This window comes from Hemiscyllium ocellatum, chromosome 1 (genome assembly GCF_020745735.1).
Source record: "Hemiscyllium ocellatum isolate sHemOce1 chromosome 1, sHemOce1.pat.X.cur, whole genome shotgun sequence".
Lineage (NCBI taxonomy): Eukaryota > Metazoa > Chordata > Chondrichthyes > Orectolobiformes > Hemiscylliidae > Hemiscyllium > Hemiscyllium ocellatum.
In genome coordinates, this window is record NC_083401.1 from 63463785 (window position 1) to 63488629 (window position 24845).

General features: G+C 38.9%; 1 long non-coding RNA gene across 1 annotated transcript; it reads left to right on the forward strand.

Annotated features, from left to right (window-relative positions):
- Positions 1-628: 628 nt before the first annotated feature.
- On the forward strand, positions 629-8298 carry LOC132818704 (uncharacterized). The gene is made up of 3 exons (XR_009645014.1): positions 629-707; positions 2566-2628; positions 8229-8298. It is a non-coding gene; the product is annotated as an uncharacterized LOC132818704 (long non-coding RNA).
- Positions 8299-24845: the final 16547 nt, after the last annotated feature.

Consider the following 24845-nt stretch of genomic DNA (forward strand, 5'->3'; position numbering starts at 1 on the left):
TCAAAATTTTGTTTACATTTTTTTGTGGTAACTTATTCACAATTGGGCTTCATACCTAAATCAAACCAAACACTCAACATCAGATTTGATATTCAGTTGAAATTTCTGGAATTAGCCAGAAGATTGAAACTTGTAAAACCCCCATGTTTTGATTGAGATAACAGTAAAAGTTTAGTTTGTTTCTTTTATTATTCTCACACCATATTCTTTGGTGACTCAAATGTTTTCAAAAAGCTCACTTGGAAACATTGGCCATAATGCACATCTGCTTTTGTTAAATTCTTTTTGATGTATTACTTCCTCTGACATAAATACCTGGTGCGCCACACTTTAGATGACTTAATTGAATGACATTTCCTCAGCTTATTATGGAACTTGACTTTTAAAGATAGACCTTAATCCAGCTGTTTTGTTTCATCTGGCTGATGTCATCATATGTAAACCATATGTGGCATGTGAGAACTTCGGAGGCTTCTTGCTGCCTTCCTTCAATTCTTTATATGTTTACATCTAATGGTAGTGATATACACAAAGCTGAGTGAACATTTAGTCACCACTTTCTCGCACCTTTTCCTTCACGTTTCAGCAAAGAAGTATTTGACGCACATGAAGCTGCCTTAGCTTTACAACCAATGGAATCACTGACTGTAACAGGACGTGACTTCAAGGTGGAAGGCTTTAAATCTGTTCCACGTCCTCCTACTATGGTAAGCATTTAAGTATACAACACAGATTATTTAGCCTCATGCCTCAATACCTAGTACAAATAAACGGAAGAAAACCCAGTCATTGAAATATGGAAAAGACAGAATTGTCTAGCCATTTGGCACAACAGTTTTTAACATACATGTATGTAATGTAGTGGGAGAGTTATTAAATGCAGTTGTCAAATAACATTTCTCAGGGAGTGGTCTGGAGGAAAAAAATTAAATAGACCTTGAACAGATTATAAACAATAAAAAAAATCTGCAGCAAAAGTTGTATTACATGTTTAGAGTAGAAAATATATGGGACAAAAATATTTATAAAGGTTTGACTTCACTTCTTGAAGACAATTTACACTTCATGATTCCACTGTGAACAATTTGTATTATATTTGTATTATAATCTGATCCCTTGGTTGAACAGGATGTTGTCTATATAACATTTCCTGAGTACGTGAGGCATTTATCATGAAATAAGTTGTAATATTATGCAATGAAGCTGGAAAACTAGTTATCGATTAATGTGTAGCATTTTTTAACTATTTTATACAGCTTACATTAAACATTACCTTGTTCTTCTTTGCTGAAGCAGATTTAGTCTTTGTATGAAATACTGTAGGATTAAGTTAAGGTAAAAGTGCAGAAACAAAGTCGGTAATTGAGTTGAAAATGTGTTGCTGGAAGAGCGCAGCAGGTCAGGCAGCATCCAAGGAGCAGGAGAATCTACGTTTCGGGCATGAGTCTTTCTTCTGCTCGATTCTCCTGCTCTTTGGATGCTGCCTGACCTGCTGTGCTTTTCCAGCAACACATTTTCAGCTCTGATCTCCAGCATCTGCAGTCCTCACTTTCTCCTTGGTAATTGATTTCCCAATATTCTTCCAATTCAGTCTTTTTTAACTAAGCTTCTGCTATTCTGCTAATATTTAGTTGCCTGTAAATAGCTGGAAGGCAAAAAATACAAGAAAGTTTGCAAAGCAATATCTGGACAAAATGCAGAAAACTCCTGGTTAGTATCTCACATACACTTCTGGGCTTGCAAACATTGATATGTTCAATTTCGGTTTTACACATAAGTTAGTGTCATAGAGTCACAGAATCATATAGCAAGGAAATAGACCATTCAGTCCAACTTGTCCATGCCATCCAGATATCCTAAACTGATCTATTCCTGTTTGCCAGAATTTGGCCCATATCCATCTAAACCCTTCCTATTCATGTACCATCCAGATGATTTCTAAATGTTGTAATTGTACCAGCCTCCATCACATTCTCTGGCAGCTCATTCCATACAGGCATCAATCTCTGCACGAAAATGTTGCCCCTCAGGTCCCTTTTAAATCTTTATCCTCTCACCTTAAATCAATGTCCTACAGTTTTGGACTGCCCTACCTTGGGAAAAAGATCTTGACTATTCACCCTATCCATAGTCCTCATGATTTTATAATCCTCCAAAAGGTCACAACTCAGCCTCACCCTATTTCAAGAAAACTAAATGAATTGACAAACTTTTGAAATTTGCTCACAAAATAATGAAGATAGCAGAACTATTGACCAGTTTCTGAAAGAAAAAGGTAAGTTATCAATTTTGGTCCAACTCTAGATTATTATGGACACTGGTGCAGTTCTTAATATTTTCTGGCCTTTTCATCATGAGTGTTTATGGTTTATCTTGTGGTTTAATCTACATGTACATCTTTTAAAACAATGTATCAATCACTTAAAGGCTAATGAATAAATGTTTATTCAATTTTATTTCATTATTTTAAACCAAATGCTTAAAGGAGCCTTTAATTTTCCATTAATATTGCCATATATTGTCAAACCTTGTTTTGTGATTCAATGTATGAACTGTTACTTATAGATACATAATTACAAAACGGAGCAGCCTATTACTATCTGGACTGACCATGCCACACAAATACATGTAAGTCTATTTTTTGTTGAAGGATGATAATATGTTAATAACTATGATATCATAATACTGAAATAATCAAAAGAATTGAATTTAGAGTTGCACACTAAATTACATCGAAGAAATGAATCACCAAAATTTACTACGTATCCAAGTAAGAAATGTTTTAAATGTAAATGTAACTGAAACATAACATCTAGTCATGTTTAGCTGAAAATGTTCATTTTTCAGTTGTTCAGAATTGTGAGATTTGGTGAAATATGCTCAAATATCTCATACGATCTAATAGCTTAAAACGAAACAAAAATCAACTGGAATCGGATCTTTCATAGTAATGAGCATATTATCATTCATGAACACATTTACAGACATGTTCATGTCAGCTTAAAAATTAAATTCCATCCATAAGCAATCTTTTTAATTGGATTATGCAAAGCCAGATTGAAAGCCTCATGTTATTGAGACTAGTTAATTCAGAATTTTTGCTCACACTGGGCTCTCTGTTTTCACCTGAATCCCTGTGTGGTTGAATATATGTGTTCCATCTGAAAAGGAGCTGTGTATAATTACAAACCTCACTGACAGCTGTAGATTTACGAGGCAGGGGGTATGGAGGAGGAGGCCACTACTGACAGCTGCTTGACGCTTGTGAGAACAGTAATGGAAAAAAATGACTAAACTCAGAAGGTTATTTCAACAATCATATCTTGGGTTTAACTAGTTCAGTCCAGCTATATTGAAAATTTATGGATGAGTGACATGTTGCAATACTACAGTTCTTCAGTTGCGTTAGCATCAAATACCAAAAGCACGTGACCATCAAGAATGAGAACTAAGAAGTAATTTTGTATGACTAAATAAAGAAACATAAGTAATACACTTTAAACATGGAGATATTTGCTTTTAAAACTAATTGGCATGCTTTATAACTTCGCATGAAGCATAAGAACATGCTATTAGATTTAGAGATTTCACTTCGCAAACAAGGTTGTGCAAACTTGCAGGTTTTAATCATGTAAAATGGCTGTGAAACCTGTAGAGAATAGATTCCCTACAGTGTGGAAACAGGCCATTTGGCCCAACAAAGCCACACCGACCCTCTGAAGAGTAACCCACCCAGATCCCGACCCTATTACTCTACATTTACCCCTGACTAATGCACCTAATCTACACATTCCTAAATGCTACGAGCAATTTTGCCTGGCCAATTCATTGTGGGAGGAAACCAGAGCACCCGGAGGAAACCCATGCAGTCACGGGGAGAATGTTCAAATTCCACACAGACAGTTGCTCAAGGCTGGAATCGAACCCAGGTCCTTGGTACTGTGAAGCAGCAATGCTAACCAATCAGCCACCGTGCCACCCTCAAATGGTACAGCAAAGCAGATATAGAACATTTTACAAAGGTGAATTTATTAAACAAGGTAGAGGTGTAATGTTATTTCTAAAACATGATATGTGAATGATTGCAAGGTTATAATTTAAGGAGGAGAGAAATCAGAAGCAGTAGAAGTAATATGAAAACCAATAACATTGCATTTGTTGAATGCAGTGGATCACCAACTCAAATCAAAACATTTTAGGCAATAACAAGGCTGTAGTAAGATAGTAATCATGGTATACAGTATTTCTAAATCTCAAAGGTAAAGTTGAAGAATCTGAAGCAAATACTCTAGCGTATGAGGAATTGGTTCAAGTAATTCCATTCTGAAAACGTGAAACAGGGAAAGGATACTTTACTCCTTTAGATTTGTCTATTCACTATAGCTGACTCACCACACAATAGTACTATTTGCTAGAACTATTTGCTTAGCTGCTTTATGCTTATTAAAGAACTAGTTACATAGTGCGGCCACACTTTGAACATTGTGTACAGTTCTGGTCCCCATATTTCGGGAAGGATATGGAAGCATTGGAAAAGGTGCAGAGGAGATTTACCAGGATGTTGCTGGGTCTGGAGGGAATGTCTTATGTGGAAAGGCTGAGAGACTTGAACCTGTTCTCATTGGCAAGAAGAAGGCTAAGAGGGGATTTGATAGAGACATACAAGATGGTCAGAGGATTAGATAGGGTAGACAGTGAAAGTCTTTTTCCTAGGATGATGACGTCAGCGTGTACAAGGGGGCATAACTACAAATTGAGGGGTGACAGATTTAAGACAGATGTCAGAGGCAGATTCTTTATGTAGAGAGGGGTAAGGACGTGGAATGCCCTACCTGCTAATGTAGTCAACTCAGCCACATTAGGGAGATTTAAACAATCCTTAGATCAGCACGTGGATGATTTTGGGATGGTGTAGGGGGATGAGCTGAGAATAGTTCACCGGTCAGTGCAACATCGAGGGCAGAAGGTCATGTTCTGCACTGTATTGTTCTATCTATAGCTGTTTTGTACACAATAGTGGGGAGACTTTTCTAACATCCATGTTGTATATGGGCTTGGGAGAATCTGGAATCAAAGAATCACAGAATTCCTGCAGTGACAAATAGGGACCATTCAGCCCATTGAGTCTGCACTGACCCTCTGAAGAGCATCCCACCCTATCCCCATAATTCCATATCTGCCGCTCCTCAGTTCATTGACCCAATTGATCAAGATTGCTTGTAATCTTAGATAACCCTCTTCACTGTCCACTATACCACCAATTCTAGTGTCATCTGCAAACTTACTAACCATACCGCCTATAATCTCATCCAAATCATTTTTATAAATGACAAACAAAAGTGGACCCAGTTCTGATCCCTGTGGAACACTCACTGGTCACAGGCCTTCAGTCCTGCATGTCCCACTGTATAAATGAGACTGTGCTCAGCCATGGTGTATGAGTAATGCATCTGCTGAGAACCCTCCGCATGAGAAGGTCACAGCTGACATCACAGCTGAATGCACAGGAGGTACAGGAAGCCTAGCGTTTATTAGCTATGATGTCATTTCCTGCAGGCAAGTGAGGCACAGTGTCTGAGGAAGACCCAGAAAACTATGGCAACTGCTGGAGAGGGATTGAAGAAGTGGGCGGCCATCTTATTCTGGTGGGCAATGCTCAACATTCTCGCAGCTAACTGCTTCCAGTGATCCCCTGGGGACGTATGGGGATCTCACAATTCTGAATCTACAAATGCATGAAGGCCGTTAATGATGCAATTTGTGCAAGAATACATCATTGCATGTCCATGTTGAAATCAGGTCTATAGACTGGGCAGTAGGCTTTGCTAACATAGCTGACTTCCCTTGGATGCAGGACACTATAGATCGTACACATGTCTCATTGAGAGTATCCTTAACATATCCACGAACATTTCACTGCAAATAGAAGCTAATATTCATAAATGAAGTGCTATTTAACAGCATCACCTTTCTAATTATCAGTCATTGTAAACATAGCCACAATAACTCCACTATACACACTCCCTATTTTTAGTACCATACCACTTTAGAACCCTGTGTAAGGGAGTATTATATCTTCCTGATGGCCAACATATTGTAACATCTGCTTATTGTTCAGTATGTGAACGTCCCATGCTGGAATACATTCAGACAATTAAAAACATTAACTTTTGTTGAATAACAGCAAAAGTGAAGTAAATAGAAGGAAAAAAGCTGTATTTGCTTGAGCAAACAAACGTAAGTCATTTAACTGTAGAGCAGCAACAAATTTACAGTCAGTGAATGATCAATTCACCTAACTCCCATTTCTTGGAAATGGGTGTCAATGAAGTCCTGTCTGACTCATTGCACTCCATGAGTTTATCATTCTGAAGGTGATGATCCTTTGCTCAAAGTCCTCACCTTCCTTTTCAGAACACTGCTGCCACTGTGCAAGTTCTTCAGCTCCCATCACATTCTCTCTGCTTGCTCCAGTTGTGCACGAACACCTTTCTAGGGCACATTTTGAGTAGTTAGTACTGAACGGTCTTCCCAGATTGATCCAAGTATCAGAAGCTCATCTTCAGAAGATGAAGATCTGCTCCACAATGGCCCTGACGAAAAATGGGCTATATTGTGTCAATGCACAGCCTCAGTCATGTGTTACACAACAGAGTCAAGAGCCATGATCACAGAGTGTAGCCCTTGTCTCCCAGTAACCATCCTTGTAGGACATCCAGTCCATGAAATGAAGCAGGAACATAAGACTTTTCAAGGCTATAGGTGTCATGGCAGCTACCAGAGTATCTGGTGCAGACTTCCAAGATGTGGAAGTGATGATCACAGATGATTTGAACATTGATAAAATGGAACTTTTTGCTGATAAAAGTCTGCCCCACTTTGATTTTGCACTCTGTATGCAACACGTGTACAGTTTATAGTGCCCTATACCTGGGAAAGCCAGCTATGTTTGCAAAGCCTACTGCTCAGGCTGCATAACTAAACTTGTCACAGGGAAGTGAGATGAAGCCTTGTGATTTGGCACAAATTGCAACAGTAACAGCCATAATACATGTATGGGGTTGGACTGGAACATGGAGGACTCCAACCATGAGGGCCATGGCGTGCCTCTTTGATAAGGACCTTATTCTGGTGAATACCACAAGCTTAACATGCATATACAGTATGAGATTCTAAGTGCAGTGAGATTAGTGAAGTATTTTCCCGTCACCACCTGTATCACTCAAGGGAGACAGCATTACATGTAAGGGCATTTTGAAGAATACTTACAGTCCAAGGTAAGAAGAACTCATCTCCATGCCCTGGTGCAGCCCTCTGGGAAACCAGATTGCCTTTATGAATTGAGACCAGATGGCACTTTTAAATGATCTTAAATGTATCAGTTAACAAAGGAGTGAGTTTATTTGTTACTAACTCCAAGAAGTAATAATGACACAACCTACAGGTTAGGAATAAGAAATGAACCCAAAGAAAATTAATAATTGGAAAAAAGAAATACAATTAGTCTGTAAATTTATGAAGAGTAAACAATTGGGCATTGTAGTCATTACAGTGGATATTACCAACAGCAGTGATGTGGTAAATAAATAGTTGATCTAGAAATTCTGAGCTCTGCAGATTGGTTGCAATTCTCTTGTCCAGGTCTTATGACATTGGCTGAATAGCAGCTCAAAGAGCAACAGATATTTTTCTCCTTTGTTTTATTGACAATGATGGAGTGGTTAATGGCTGTTCTCAATGCTATGGCCTTAACACCACACTAGTCCACATATTAGGACACCAGACCACTGAAGATCAATTTTTACCCCTTATTTTGTATTCTGTGGAAAATGGCCTAATGCTGAAAGGTTGGATAGTCAGCATCTCATTATGTTTTCCTTTTTGGTCGTTCCATTTAAAGTTTTCTTAATGCTGTACATTCCTGATATTCCAGAATTCCTCTCCAGATAGGCAGTGAATTTACATCGACAGTCATCTTTCAGCTGAATCTTTTTTATAGCGAAAATGCATGCTCCAATTAAAAGTTCAGTATTTCCACAGATGAAATCTTGACAATTTCAGATCTTAAAATCTTTTTAAATATTGACGATCAATCAACTTTTGCTAATGATGGGATCCACAGCTCACTTCTTTTGGCACCAAATCGTAATATGGATTTTAATTGCTGAAAATATTTGTTCTAACATTCAGTGAGATTAATTGTTTTCTGCCTCTGTCTTTCACAACAGGGTGTCACTCCAATAAAGAATCCTCATACTCCATTTCGAAAAAATACATCATTTACGAAACCAATAACGGAAACCTTGGATAGCTGACAACTTACAGTTTGAAAATTGCATTGTTCCCATTCATGGAAGTTAATCATTACAAAGATTAGATACTATGTATTATACCTGTTTCTGCTTATTCTCTTTTTACTGCTTCTATACAGAATCTGGATCAATCATTTAACATCAATTCTGAAACAAATAAAAATCTGCTGAAAGATTTTTTCAAAGTGTCTCATGGTAATGCCAATGAAAAGAGCAGTATGTACCAGAACTAAATTTCGTCTGGTTGGAAAGAAGGCATTACAGAGTGAGGTTCCACTATCTCTGCTGAATTTCAGAAGTCTGTGTTGCAAACTTGTAAGTTTGTAATTCTTTATCAAAGTTAATGATCATTATATCATGATCATGCACAACTAGCCCATGATTTTCTGGCCATTGATTTTAAATAATATATACTGCTGTATGACTCTGTAATATGTTCTCATGTACAATCCACCTGTTTTGAGTCAAAGTGGGCAAATGTTGGAAGGTTATAGCAGGCTGATTTATCTGTTTTTCACAGTTGTTTGATCTCTGTCAGTGCTTGTTCCTTGGCCAACAAGTTCTGGAGTGAGACTTGGATCTGGAATGCATGACTCAGAGGCAGTAGTACATAACCTACAGAGTCACAAGAGTTCCTTAATGGGCACCAAATTTCAGTCTTGTTGCAGAGTGCTTCCTACCTGCCGTCGAGAGCATGATCATCAGAGCTCAGCTTCACAGGATTCATCATGTAGTTTCTCTGCAGGATTTACAGGTAACAATTGGAGTATTCTACAGTCAGTTATGCATGGAACCCCCACAAGACATTCCAAATTTCAATAAATAGACAATGTGAAAGTCACCTTCAGAGCTGGATCTCAATACATGGGAAGGAAAAATCTTTGTATAAATCTAAATGGGAAAGTTCCTGTCATCAAGTGATTGCAGATTTGGATGAGAGTGAAATTAAGTGTCTTCAGCAGTAACAAGCATGGTTCAAAGCCAATGCCTTCATCCAACCCTGTCATATTTGGCTCAAAAGTAGAAGACAGAGGGTGGTGGAGGGTTGCTTTTCAGACTGGAGGCCTGTGACCAGTGGAGTGCCCCAAGGATCAGTGCTGGGTCCTCTACTTTTTGTCATTTACATAAATGATTTGGATGCAAGCATAAGAAGTACAATTAGTAAGTTTGCAGATGACACCAAAATTGGAGGTGTAGTGGACAGCGAAGAGAGTTACCTCAGATTACAACAGAATCTGGACCAGATGGGTCAATGGGCTGAGAAGAGGCAGATGGAGTTTAATCTAGATAAATGTGAGGTGCTGCATTTTGGGAAAGCAAATCATAGCAGGACTTATACACTTAATGGTTAGGTCCTAGGGAGTGTTGCTGAACAAAGAGACCTTGGAGTCCAGGTTCATAGCTCCTTGAAAGTGGAGTTGTAGGTAGATAAGATAGTGAAGAAGGCGTTTGGTATGCTTTCCTTTATTGGTCAGAGTATTGAGTACAGGAGTTGGGAGGTCATGTTGCGGATGTACAGGACATTGGTTAGGCCACTGTTGGAATATTGTGTGCAATTCTGGTCTCCTTCCTATCAGAAAGATATTGTGAAACTTGAAAGGGTTCAGAAAAGATTCACAAGCATGTTGCCAGGGTTGGAGGATCTGAGCTACAGGGAGAGGCTGAACAGGCTGGGGCTGTTTTCCCTGCAGCGCCAGAGGCTGAGGGGGGACCTTATAGAGGTTTACAAAATTATGAGTGGCATGGATAGGATAAATAGACAAAGTCTTTTCCCTGGGGTTGGGGAGTCCAGAACTAGAGACAATAGGTTTAGGGTGAGAGGGGAAAGACATAAAAGAAACTTGTGAGGCAACTTTTTCACACAAAGAATGATACGTGTATGGAAAGCTGCCAGTGGATGTAGTGGAGGCTGGTACAATTGCAACATTTAAGAGGCATTTGGATGGGTACATGAATAGGAAGGGTTTGGAAAGACATGGGCCGGGTGCTGGCAGGTGGGATTAGATTGGGTTGGGCTATCTGGTCGGCATGGACAGGTTGGACCAAAGGGTCTGTTTCCATGCTGTACATCTGTATGACGCTATATTTGTCTCCAAGATAGCCGTGGAGTCGGGCCACCTGTTTGTTTTCTCTCTCCTTACATTAAATTTTATTTTTCGTTTTACTACCCATCCTTGGGCAGCATCGGTGATGTCCAGGGTGAAAGTCCGTGTGGACTACTGGACTCAGTGTGGACTACAACTCCTGACACACTCAGCCTCGAGGTGAAGCCTGGTGCAGTCTGGCTTGGAAGGACGTATTCTAAATTCTTGTTTCCCTGTTTTTCTAATTTATTGTTGGACTTTTTCTTTCTTTATTTTTCCTTTTTCCCCACAGAATTTGTGTTTAAGAATCTGTACCTAGGTACATTTTCACTGTACTCATGTGAGTACATGTGACAATAAAACTAATTCTAATACTAACATCATATGCAGCCACTTGCAGTTGGTCATGCTTTATCTAATGAATCGTGAGAAGATGTCAAACTGGACCATAAAACAATCTTTCTGGGTTTTTCTTGCTTCGCACTCACTTGTTGAAGTGACAGGAGAATCCTTTTTTTTATATTATACTGATATTACAAGTTGGCAGCATAGGACTGTTTCCTACGACATATTCAGTGGGAGACAGTGAGTTTTCACTCTTCTGGTTTTCTCCGAGGTGAGATTTGATTGCCCATCCTTAATTTACCTGAATGCATCGATATGGGGCTGGGGTTACATGTAGTTCAGACTTTGTGGATGTGCCCATTTAAGTTTCCTGGATAATATTGCACAGAAATCGGCCATTCTCTTCAACTAGTCCATGCTTCATGCAAACTTCCACCCACCACATTTAATCTATCAGTATAATCCTCTATTCCTTCCTTCTGCATCTGCTTGTCTAGCCTTCTGTTAAATACATCTTATGTTAGTTGCCTCAGATACTAGCACTGAGTTCCACATTGTCAGCACTCTGAATAATGAAGTTCTTGTTTAATATCACATTCAATTTATTGATAACTAACATATCTATCGCCTTTCTCTTCAAACTCCTCCATAAGTGGAAACATTTTTGGTACAACTGCCCTATTAAGAACTTTCAGATATGTAAAAAAAACATTCAGCTAGTTGATTTTCTTCCAGCAATCAAGTAGTTTTCATAGTCATTTACTCCCTAGTGTCAGTTGACAAATTGAGAGACTTAACAAATTTAGTCTCTCAGCCTGTAATCCTGACATCTGGAATACTAGTCACTGCCATTCCCATAAAGTTACTGCACCTTTTATTCTTCAGAAACTTTAAATGTTGATGCATATTATTCCAATTTGTTGCTCTTTTTTGTTAATTTCTAAATTACTTGCAGTAATTTAAAAAACATTCACTGGAGCTAACGCAGCTAATATCAGAATTGTATAGTAGAATCAAAATAACCAGACAAGGCATGTATTCAAACAAAGATGATGGAAGAAACAAATTTAATTAAGTGATGTAAACATTTAATATACCAAAGGAGATAATTCCATCATGTATGATGCAATTAACATTGGACTAAAGCTGCACACATTCATACTTTATCAATGTGAATCTTGTAATCAATTTTTATTGATTATAACTTATTTTGAAAGTGAATATATCTTGTGTTTGTATACCATACTAAATGTTGCAAAGTTTACAAGACTACTTTGAGATATTTTTACCCGCTTGTATACCAAATAAAATTTGCTTTTTTAAAATTACAAAACATTTTGCCATGTTATGTAATTGGCAGGGCATTTTAATGATAGCAGACCAATTGAAATATTCGACTAATCTGAACATTCACAGAAATGGCTCCATTATTGTATTATTTGATTACTTCCTGATGAAGGTAAGGTATTTATAAATCTTGGCTTTAGAATACATAGCTGATTATGCCAACTCTGTGAAATCAATTACAATGTACATTTTCAAGCAAACCTTTTTTGAGCTGAATATCAATACTGGTTGATATAATTATTGAAAACACAACCAAAAAGCATTAAGTACAAGTGTGATTTTAGTTTCCAATGATGTATGACAGTGATTAAGCATCTGGTAGCTTTGTAATGCATTTGGGCAATGCGACAGCTTTTCTATCTGGCATGTTAAAATATGAACTTTATATCTTTTATGTGATCACAATAACAGTAATAAGATTAAAATTATTGCAACATATTAAATTGCAGATCATGTTATCTCATTTTATCTAGTAATCTGATAGTGTGGAGCATAAGAATTTGCTTTCCCTTTAGATTAAGATGTCTTCCAAATTGTCTCACCAGTTCAAGATGCAAAGCTTCAACAAAATATGTCTTTTCTTACCAATACTCAGCATCCTACATACTCATTTTGTGTGCATTCATAGAGTTGGAGGATTAGCTTAACATCCCAATATCATGTTCATTTCCAGGGCATGCAGCCACAACTGCAGGACCTTTGCAGTGACCTTCCACCATTTAGCTAGTTAATGTCACAACTGTGTGTGAGGAGAGGTGGCAATGGGAAGGTGTTCACCAGTTATGAATCGGGAGTGGGACTAAGTGCAGGCAAAAGTTTTAAGGGGAGCGTACAGATTGACTCCACATAGAAGGAAGCAGCAGGGTTGACATTGTCAGCTGGAGTGCAAAGAAGGTGACTCCATACAAGTTACACCTGCTGTATGAAGAAAAAGGGATGTACTACAAATAGGACGTGCTGAGGAGACCAGGTAGCCTCACAGTGAACTTGCTGGCTGGATGTTACCTAAATATGCTTATTAAATATTTGTGCTTTGGCTGTATTTGGTTATAATTGCATCATTGAATAACTTAGCTTGACATCAGCAGATAGCTACCATGCATCATGTATATAACAGCAATAGGACCTCGATAGGCATTTCGCCTCGGAATGAAATGTCAAATTGAGAAGTTTGATATTTTATCCTCGTTATTTTATAGTCTCCACTAATGGTTTTCTGGCAGGGTAAAAGCTGATTTGGACGTGATTGCTGCTCTTTTCTGTGATGTTAGTGGCTAAACTTTATATTCTATCTTTAATATGACTTTAAATTTTCCAAGCTATTAAGAAGTTTAAAAGAAGTATGTGTCTCCAACACTTTAATTAAAATTTTAATATCTGAAATGAGTTACATTGCTAATGTCATGTTACAAGTAGTTCCATTTCAGTTTTCTAATAGTTAAATTTGCATTTGAACTGCTTCAAGTGCAAATAAAACCATATATGAATTTTGTGTAACTAGTTGTGTAACAAGCCATAAAAATAGCAAATGCTTTGTGTTTATGGTGTTTTCAGGCAGAAGATGCTGTTTATTTATCGAGTGAGGAAATTGGAGTGTGGACATTGATGAGCCAAAGTTGTTATCTTGCAGTAACCACTAAAAGTTTTCTGTTCAGGCATAACATGTATTAAAATACTGTATCTATACGGATACTGTGTATGATGCTAAATAAATTATTAAAAGTCATCCAATGCTGATTTCATACTCACATGGGCCTGACAGAAATAATCAGCTAATGCCCTCTGCCTAATGCTGAACTGAGGACAGTACTCAAAACTAAAGTAGTTAGCTAAGCACAAAATATAAAGAATCAAAAATCTGCAACATTATCTGTTTTTTTGGCTTCATTAAATTTATTCTGTTCTTAGTAGTTTGGACTAACAGGAGAATATGTCTCCACCGCAAACCTCATCCTTAGTAGTGGGGGTGCCAAACACAGTGGTATAGTTAACAAAGCGGAATCATGTGTGTCCATCTTAAGCCAGAAATGCTGAGTGGATGATCCATCTCAGCTTCTTCTTGAGGTCCTTAAAATCTCAGATGCTAACCTTGAACAAATTAGATTCGCTCGACATAATATCAAGAAAGAACTGAAGACTCTGGATACTAGAAAGGCTATGGGCTTCAAAAACATTGTGGCAACAGGAGACCTTTGTGCTCTACAGCTTGCAACATCTCTACAACACTGGCACCTACCCGACAATGTGGGAAATTGTCAAGATATGTCCTGTACACAGGAAAATAGGACAAATCTAACCTGGCCAAGTAATATCTTATCAGTGTATATTTCAAATGATCAGAGGCCATCGATAGTACAATCAAGAGGTGCAACCTAGGAGTGGTGTAACCTACTCACAGATGCTCAGTTTAGATTCTAGCCTGACCTTGAGGAGGATCTGAGCTACAGGAAGAGACTGAACAGGCTGGGGCTGTTTTCCCTGGAGCGTCAGAGACTGAGGAGTAACCTTACAGAGGTTTACAAAATTATGAGGGGCATGGATAGGATAAATTGACAAAGTCTTTTCCCTGGGATTCGGGAGTCCAGAGCTAGAGGCCATAGGTTTAGGGTGAAAGGGGAAAGATATAAAAGAGACCTGTGGGGCAACTTTTTCACGCAGAGGGTGATACGTGTATGGAATGAGCTGCCAGTGGATGTAATGGAGGCTGGTACAATTGCAACATCTAAGAGGCATTTGGATGGGTATATGAATAGTAAGGGTTTGGAGGGATATGGGCCGGGTGCTGGCAGGTGGAACTAGATTGGGTTGGGATATCTGGTCGGCATGGACAGGTTGGACCAAAGGGTCTGTTTCCATGCTGTACATCTGTATGACTCTATATTTGTCTCCAAGATAGCCGTGGAGTTGGGCCACCTGTTTGTTTTCCTTTTCTCTCTCCTTGCATTTAATTTTATTTTTCTTTTTACTACCCATCCTCGGGCAGCATCGGTGATGTCCAGGGTGAAAGTCTGTGTGGACTACTGGACTCAGTGTGGACTCCAACTCCTGACACTCTCAGCCTCGAGGTGAAGCCTGGTGCAGTCTGGCTTGGAAGGACGTATTCTAAATTCTTGTTTCCCTGTTTTTCTAATTTATTGTTGGACTCTTCTTTCTTTATTTTTCCTTTTTCCCCACAGAATTTGTGTTTTAAGAATCTGTACCTAGGTACATTTTCACTGTACTTGTGTGAGTACATGTGACAATAAAACTAATTCTAATACTAACTTCATATGCAGCCACTTGCAGTTGGTCATGCTTTATCTAATGAATCGTGAGAAGACGTCAAACTGGACCATAAAACAATCTTTCTGGGTTTTTCTTGCTTCGCACTCACCTATTGAAGTGACAGGAGAATCCTTTTTTTGTATTATACTGATATTACAAGTTGGCAGCATAGGACTGTTTCCTACGACATATTCAGTGGGAGACAGCGAGTTTTCACTCTTCTGGTTTTCTCCGAGGTGAGATTTGATTTCCCATCCTTAATTTACCTGAATGCATCGATATGGGGCTGGGGTTACATGTAGTTCAGACTTTGTGGATGTGCCCATTTAAGTTTCCTGGATAATATTGCACAGAAATCGGCCATTCTCTTCAACTAGTCCATGATTTATGCAAACTTCCACCCACCACATTTCATCTATCAGTATAATCCTCTATTCCTTCCTTCTGCATCTGCTTTTCTAGCCTTCTGTTAAATACATCTTATGTTAGTTGCCTCAGATACTAGCATTGAGTTCCACATTGTCAGCACTCTGAATAATGAAGTTCTTGTTTAATATCACATTCGATTTATTGATAACTAACATGTCTATCGCCTTTCTCTTCAGACTCCTCCATAAGTGGAAACATTTTTGGTACAACTGCCCTATTAAGAACTTTCAGATATGTAAAAAACATTCAGCTAGTTGATTTTCTTCCAACAATCAAGTAGTTTTCATAGTCACTTACTCCCTAGTGTCAGTTAACGAATTGAGAGACTTAACAAATTTAGTCTCTCAGCCTGTAATCCTGACATCTGGAATATTAGTCACTGCCATTCCCATAAAGTTACTGCATCTTTTATTTTCAGAAACTTTAAATGTTGATGCATATTATTCCAATTTGTTGCTCTTTTTTGGTTAATTTCTAAATTACTTGCAGTAATTTAAAAAACATTCACTGGAGCTAACGCAGCTAATATCAGAATTGTATAGTAGAATCAAAATAACCAGACAAGGCATGTATTCAAACAAAGATGATGGAAGAAACAAATTTAATTAAGTGATGTAAACATTTAATATACTAAAGGAGATAATTCCATCATGTATTATGCAATTGACATTGGACTAATTGATACGTAATATCAAGAAAGAATTGAAGACTCTGGATACTAGAAAGGCTATGGGCATCAAAATCATTGTGGCAACAGGAGAGCTTTGTGCTCTACAGCTTGCAGCATCTCTACAACACTGGCACTTACCCGTCAATGTGGGAAATTTGCAAGATATGTCCTGTACACAAGAAATTAGGACAAATCTAACCTGGCCAAGTAATATCTTATCAGTGTATATTTCAAATGATCAGAGGCCATCGATAGTACAATCAAGAGGTGCAACCTAGGAGTGGTGTAACCTACTCACAGACGCTCAGTTTGGATTGTAGCCTGGCCTTTCAGCTTCTGATCTCAGTACAGCCTTTGTTCAAAAATGGACAAAAGAGTTACATTTCAGAGGTGAGGGGGAGGTCTTGTCTCACAAACCTGATAGAGATTTTGAGGAAGTGACGAATATGATTGATGAGGGCAGAGCAGTGGATCTTGTCTACATGGACCTTAGTAAAGCATTTGATAAGGCCCCTCACAGTAGGTTAGTCCAGAAGGTTAACAAATTGGATGTAAAATTGGCTTGGTCATAGAAGACAGAGAGTAGTTGTGGAAGGGGTAGTTTCTGACTGGAGTTCTGTGACCAGTGGCATTTTACAAGGGTAAGTGCTGGGACCCCTTGCTTGTAATTTATGATTTGTAATAAATGATTTGGATGAAAATGTAGGTGGACTGATTAGTAAGTTTGTAGTGGACATGAAAGTTGATGGAGTTATGGATGGTGAGGAAGGAGATCAAAGGATGCAGCAGGATATAGATCAGTTGGAAAGTTGGGCAGAGAAGTGATAGATGTAGTTTAATCCAGACAAGTATGAGCTGTTGCATTTTGGGAGGTCAAATGCAAGAGAAAAGTATACAGCAAATATCCAGGAGCATTGATTTACAGAGGGATCTTGGGTTCCAAGTGCATTGCTCCCTGAAAGTGGCAAGACCAGGTAGTAAAAAAGGCACACAACATGCTTATATTCATTGATCAGTGCATGGAATATAAAAATTGAAAAGTCATGTTGTAGCTGTATAAAACCTTAGTTAGGCCTCATTTGGAGTATTGTGTTGTTTTGGTCACCACACTACTGGAAGGATGTAGAGGCTTTACAGAATGTGAGGAGAAAGTGAGGACTGCAGATGCTGGAGTTCAGAGCTGAAAATGTGTTGCTGGAAAAGCGCAGCAGGCCAGGCAGCACCCAAGGAACAGGAGATTCGACGTTTCGGGCATAAGCCCTTCTTCAGGAATCCTGAACGTCGAATCTCCTGTTCCTTTGATGCTGCCTGGCCTGCTGCGCTTTTCCAGCAACACATTTTCAGCTTTACAGAATGTGCAAAACAGGTTTACCGGGATGCTGCCTGAATTGGAGTGCAAGAGCTATAGGGGAGGTTGGACAAACATGGATTGTTTTTGCTTGAGTGCCAGAAATTGAGGGTGATCTGATCGAAGTATATAAAATTGTGAGAGGCATGGAAGGGGTAGATAGAGTCTTTTTCCCACAGTGGAAGTGTCAAGTACTAGGGCCACAGGTTTAAGGTGAGATGGAAAAATGTTTAAAGGAGATATGTGAGGAAATATATTTTACACAGAGGGTGTTAGGTGCATGGAACATGTCAGATGAAGTGGTAGAAAGAGATGCATTAGCAATATTTAAGAGGCATTTAGACAGTCACATGAACAGAATAGAGAGAGATGGACGTTATGAAAGCAGATATGATTAGTTTACACTGGCATCATGCTTGACACAGACATGGTGAGCCAAAGGACCTGTTCCTGTGCTGTACTATGTAGGTAAGTGTGACTGTCATAGCATCCCAACCGTGTGGAAGCAGGCCATTGTGCCCATTGAGTCTACACCGATCCCTCCAAGGAGCATCCATCCTTATTCACCCCATCCCTATTACCTGCATTTCCCGTGGCTAATCCACCTCACCTGCATGTTCCTGGAGGTTGTGGGCAATTTAGCATAGCCAAACTACCTAACTTGCACATCTTTGGACTGTGGGAGGAAACCAGATCACCTGGAGGAAACCCACACAGACACGGAGAGAATGTGCAAACTCCACACAGACAGTTGGCCCATGCGTTGAATTAAACCAAGGTCCCTGGAGCTGTGAGGCAGCAGGGCTAACCACTGAGCCATGTGCTGCCCAATGCGATTGACCTTGACATCAATATCACGTGACCAACTGTAACATCAAGAAGCTCTTGCAAAACTGCAATCAATGAGAATTGGGAAAATTTGTTTGCTATTTAGAGTAATTCTACCACAAAAGGACAATGGTTAGTGTAGTTTGAATTCAAATATCTCAGCTCCGGGACCTCACTGCAGGATGAGGTTCACTTGCCTGGGTGAGTGCAGTTCCAACAGCATTCAGGAAGGTCGGCATCATTTCTGCGGACTCATGGCCTGGGATGTTCTGAGGACAGGGATTCAAATCCAACCATGGCAGATGGTGAAATTTGAATTGAATAAAAATATAAAGCGAGCCTAATGATGACCATGAAACTATTATTGATTATCGTGAAGACATCATTTAAAAGTGAAATTAAAGAGTTTGAGGAGTGAAATCTGTCACCTTTACCTGAGCCTACGTGTGGCACCAGGCCCATAGGAATATTTTTGACTGTTGTCTCTCTCCTCTGGGCAATAAACATGAGCGACTTACATCCTATGAATAAAGAAGCAGAGTTAATAATTTGAGTCCAATATGTCATCCTCAGATTCAGTCCACACAAATTCTTAACTCTGTTATTGTCTCCACAGATGCTGCCAGACTTGCTGAGTTTATCCAAGTTTGTTCCAGATTTACAGCATCTGCCACATTTTGCATTTATTGTTTCAAGGTTGCCATGGCAAAGAATGTTTTCCAGGTGGTTTAGGTGTGTTTTAACAGTGATAATTTTAATGCAACTGCCATTGTAGCCGGTGGCGAAAGTGCACTCATTGAGCATCATCTTCTCACAGACAATCTGGAGCTTTAGGGCAACAAATTGCAGAGCACAGAGCTCATACCACCGCAATGCCTTTTGATCTGATGTATCTGTGAGCAGGGTAAGAAATAACCAAACTCCTCAACCATTCAAACAGAAGAATCTTTCCAAACCATACAAGATATGAAATATGAAATTCAATTGCTTCTGACAGCATATGACAATAAGAGCAGGAGAATGAAGCTATTTGGCTCATCAAATCTACTCCATCATTCAGTGTGCAACTCCAATTACCTGAATTCCCTTACTGATTAAAAAAACTATCTTCTCAGCCTTGTATATACTTAATGACTCAGTCTCTGTAAAGAATTCCACAGATTCATTACCTTCTGAAAAATAAAATTCCTCCTCATTTCTGTCTTAAATGTATGACCCCGAGAGTTCCAAAGAATCAACACCTTCCAAAAGAAAAGATTTGTTTCATCTCTGTTTTAACTACAAATTGAGGGGTGATAGATTTAAGACAGATGTCAGAGGCAGGTTCTTTATTCAGAGAGAGGTAAGGGCGTGGGAATCCCCTACCTGCCAATGTAGTCAACTCAGCCACATTAGGGGCATTTAAACAATCCTTGGATAGGCACATGGATGATGATGGGATAGAGTAGGGGGGCAAGCTGAGAATAGTTCGCAGGTCAGCGCAACATTGAGGGCCAAAGGGTCTGTTCTGCACTCTATTGTTCTATTGTAAAGAGACCCCAATATTATGAGATTGTGACCTCTTATCTGAGAATCTTTCCCAAGGGGAAGCAAGCTCTCCATATCTATCTTGTCAAGTCACCTTGGAATATGTTTACAATAAAATCACCTCTCATTTTTCAACCACAATGACTACAAACTCATATGGATTCGGTATCTTTCAATTCAAGATCATTTTTTTGGTATTGCATGCAGTCCATCTCATACTAACAAAGTGACCCCACTGTCCTCTGCTTCCTGCCTGTCCTTTCAAAATTCCTAAATACTTAGATCCCAGTTTTGATCTCCTTGTAACCATGTTGATGTACAGCTATAGGATCATGCCGATTGACCATCATTGGTGCCATCGATTAGTGTGTTTTTTTAATATGAATATTACATGCATTTAAGTAGAAAGCCAATAATTTTGCATTTTTACCATATTTCTCACTATGGTCCTATTTGCTTTTTTTCGTTTGTACTCTCTGTCCTTTCCTGTGCACCTTGAGGGTGCCATCTAAACAAGAAGCCAATCATCACATCCTATTGTCCTTGACCCTTCAACTAAGAGGAATATCTGCTTTTTATCCATCATATCCCTCATAATCTTATGCACATTGTTCAGTTTCCCCCCTTAACTTGCTCTGCCCCAAGATTACAATCCAAGTTTATCCAACCTTTCTCTTCATAGTTAATGAGTTCCTGAGGATAGATATTTTCTCATCAACATCTCTGAGTGCAGGTGGGGTAAGAATGTAGGCCTGCTGGTCCAGAGGTAGGAATACTACCATTGCGCCAAAGGCCCTCCTGACCCTGGCAAGACTTTGGGAGTTGACAAGGGAATACGTCTGGAAGATAACATTATCCTCAATGTTCTCAGCAGCATCAGAGCCAATGAGTTCCATTGCAGCTGCTCCCATGTTGCTGAAAACCAGCTTCTGGCTGGGGCTTAGAAAATGTAGGCATTACCTCCAGCTTTTGCTCTGCCCCCTGTGACTGCCACTTTGTCCTGAAAGAGAGAAAACAAGAGTTTGAGTGGCTGTGCATCAGTGCAGATTGTATATTTGGATGAGGTAGCTGCCGCAGTTGAATAGTTACAGTTATATGCAAACAGTTCAGGGTAGACGTGACACTGTCAGTATTGGTAGTAGTGTAAGGGCAAAGTGTAATAGTAAGATGCCAGAGGTGAGTCCTGAGTACTAAGGAGTACTGCCAGGTGAGTGATGAATATGTGCAAACTTGGAGAGTGTGAATGTTTTTAGACTGATGGGTCGGAGATATCATGTGAGAATGCATTCACGTACATTGACCATCATCTAAGATCATTCATCCCCTTGTGCCACTGCCACCAAGTCCATGGGTCCAGTATTTAAGAGTTGATTCCTCTGGCCACTTGGTCCAACTCATTTCTGAGGCTTCCCTCCCCTCCACCCCATTCTCTTAACCCCACAGTAGGACCATAACGTCTCTCTTTTTGCCTGCCTGCCTGAACCATTAATGTCACTAGCACTGTATCCATTGGCCTGATCCCTCTGTCTGCTCTGGTGTTCAGTCATAAGGATTTTCATTCCAACGATCTTTTTGTGCAGTTCTCCTTTAAAAGGCAACCTATTTTGAAAAAAGTTAGACAATAATCTGTGCAAATGTGGAGATGCTGTGAATTATAACTCCCGTGCACAAAATAAGTTGCAAACTAACGGAACTTAAATCAAAAGTACAAATTAGATTTAATCAATTTTAAACACCTTGTAGGTGTGGTGAAATAAAGAGAGGAAAATGAATTAGGATTAAGGGAAATAAAAGAAAAAACAAAATAAAATTCATTTCAAACCTTCATCAATAACTAAATTATGAAGGAATAAACTCCACCTTTGTAAAGTTGTATTTTTAGTGCCAGAGAGCTTGTTTGGCAATAATTATGATCCATCATACTGTTGAAAATCATTCGGCATATGAATGCATCGATGCTAATATTTTTCTGGTGGGATTAATGTGTCATTACAGGATTAGTACACCATTTTCATGCTCTTACATTGACTCCACTGCTGAGTCTATCAATGAGAGACTGTCAGAGACTTTCATAACGCTAACTTGGGCAACAAACTCTGCATTTTTGCATTTAACTGCACATTTATAGACACTGAAAATTTTAATTGTGCTTATTGTATTAAAAGTGTGAGAACTTGCAGACACATTTATTCTCAATGTCAGTTATGAGCTATATGTGCTCTACAGCAATATTAATAAATTAATCTTTCGCTAACCATAAAAAAGCTTCACAGTATCATGAATTAAAAGTGATGTTGAAGATTTGTTTCATAAAACAAAGTCTACTTTAAGAAAACTTTCCCACTCTTAAGCATATTATTCAAACAGTATGTTAATTTTGAAACAGCTGGTTGTATTTATGTTTTCTGCACCTACACAAAACTACCTAATTCAGTGAGCTGACCTTTGGATAACCCCTAGCTCACAAGCTATTTCTGGGAGTCTTGATTCCCTTTTGCATTCCATTACTTCTTAAGATTTTAGTGCAAAACATACTTCATAAAGAGCAAGTAGCTGCAGTTCCACCCCATAAGAAATCTATTCGCAGTCTTCTCTTGCTCAAGATATACCTTTGTTCATATACTTCACCATCACTTAATTTTGCCTCACATTTATTCATATCCTGGTAAATTGACAGTATAATTTCTGTTGTTGAATACATCATTTTGAATATTTTACATCAGAGTTTTTCTCATACCGTGACATTTGCTAATCTTTTTCCTTAATGCTGTTACTTAGTGCTGTCTTTCAAACCCACATTCCCATGGCAATAGCAGCCATTTCATTTTAAATGAAATAAATAATATTTTTGTATGTTAAATACATTTGAATAGGAAAGTATAGCTATACTGAAAATAAGAAAGCACAGGAGAGATTAGTAGAATTTCTGCAGCATGTTGTCATAATCTGGAATACATTTCTAGAAACAGAAGCTATAATACCTTTCAAAAGAACTTGAATTTAAGGACACATTTTCAGGGCTTTCAGAAAACGGTGGTTGAGCAGTACTAATTGGTTCTGACTATCAAAGTATCATTGCAGTCTCAGTTGACAGAAAGAACGCCTTGTATGATTCTATGATTCGATAATGTCTACCATTAATTCGGTCAGAAGATCTGGCTTGTCCTTCCAAATAAGGCTCATGATTAGTTAGTGAGGCTGCCTGTGCTAGCATACAGCAACACCTAGACAACATTGAAGAGATGGTGGCGCCATGGTAATGTCACTGGACTAGGCACTCAGAGGATGATGCTCATACTCTAGGGAAACAGATTCAAATATAAATGGTAGAATTTGAATTTAACTAATAAAGTCAACTGGTTAGCAGAAAATCTAGGATTGTTAGTTAGTATTAGTCATGGGTATACAAAGTTAAAAATCACACAACACCAGGTTATAGTCCACCAGGTTTAATTGGAAGCACACTAGCTTTCGGAGCGTCGCTCCTTCATCAGGTGATGGTGGAGGGCTCAATCCTAACACAGAATTTATAGCAAAAAGTTACTGTGATGTAACTGAAATTATACATTGAAAAATTGATTGTCTGTTAAGTCTTTCATCTGTTTGAATACCATGATGTTCCTCCACTATCACCTGATGAAGGAGCAGCGCTCCAAAAGCTAGTGTGCTTCCAATTAAACCTGTTGGACTATAACCTGGTATTGTGTGACTTTTAACTTTGTACACCCCAGTCCAACACCGGCATCTCCAAATCGTTAGTCATAGGTAACTGTGAAACTATTTTCCTTTTGTTTAGTGTCACAAAGCTCCTCCCTTTTTTTTCTAAAAGCTGTTCCTTTTCTCAAAGATACTATGTCCTTGGGTTTTTTGCAGAGGGGTCTTTATTCTGTTCTTTGTGTTTCATTGTGTAATCTTGTGAGTAAATTTTTGTCTGTTTTAAAACCTGGTAGTCAACCTATTTACCTCGCTCCAGGTAATTTTCACTGTACACTTACTGAAACAAATTGCAAAGTTATGGTCTGTGTTGCCTGTTTAAGAATGTTTTGAGTGGTCTGGTCTAGTCCATATCATTAATTTTTGACGGATGTAGGCACTAATAGCAAAACCAACATTTGTTGTCCATTTCGAATTGCTCTTGAATGAGTCGTTTTCTGAGGCCAGTAAAGCTGTGGATCTGAAGTCACAGGTATACCAAAACAAGTAAGGACGGCAGTCTTGCTTTTCTTCACTCATGGGACTTGGGTATTGCTGGCTGGGCTCGCATTTCTTCCCGTTTTTAGTTGCCTTTGAGAAGATGATGGCAGTGAGCTGCCTTCTTGAATCGCTGCGGTCCATGTGTTCTGTATAAACCCACAATCCCATTCAGGAGCGAATTCCAAGATTTCGACCCAGCTCCAATGAAGGAACAATGATATATTTCCAAGTCAGGATTGTGCGTGGCTTGGAGGGAGGTCTTGCTGGTGGCAGTATTCCCAGTATCTGTTGCCCTTGTCCTTCTAGATTGAAGTGATCGTGGGTTTGGAAGATGCTGTCTAAGGGTCTTTAGTGAATTTCATTCCCTAAAAGACATTAGTGAATTAGATGGGTTCTTATGCACCAAACCATACATTGCAGATTATGTCTGAGGCACAACCAACACCATCTCTAGGTATGTCTTGTCTCACTGGAAGGTCAGACTTACCAGAGATAGT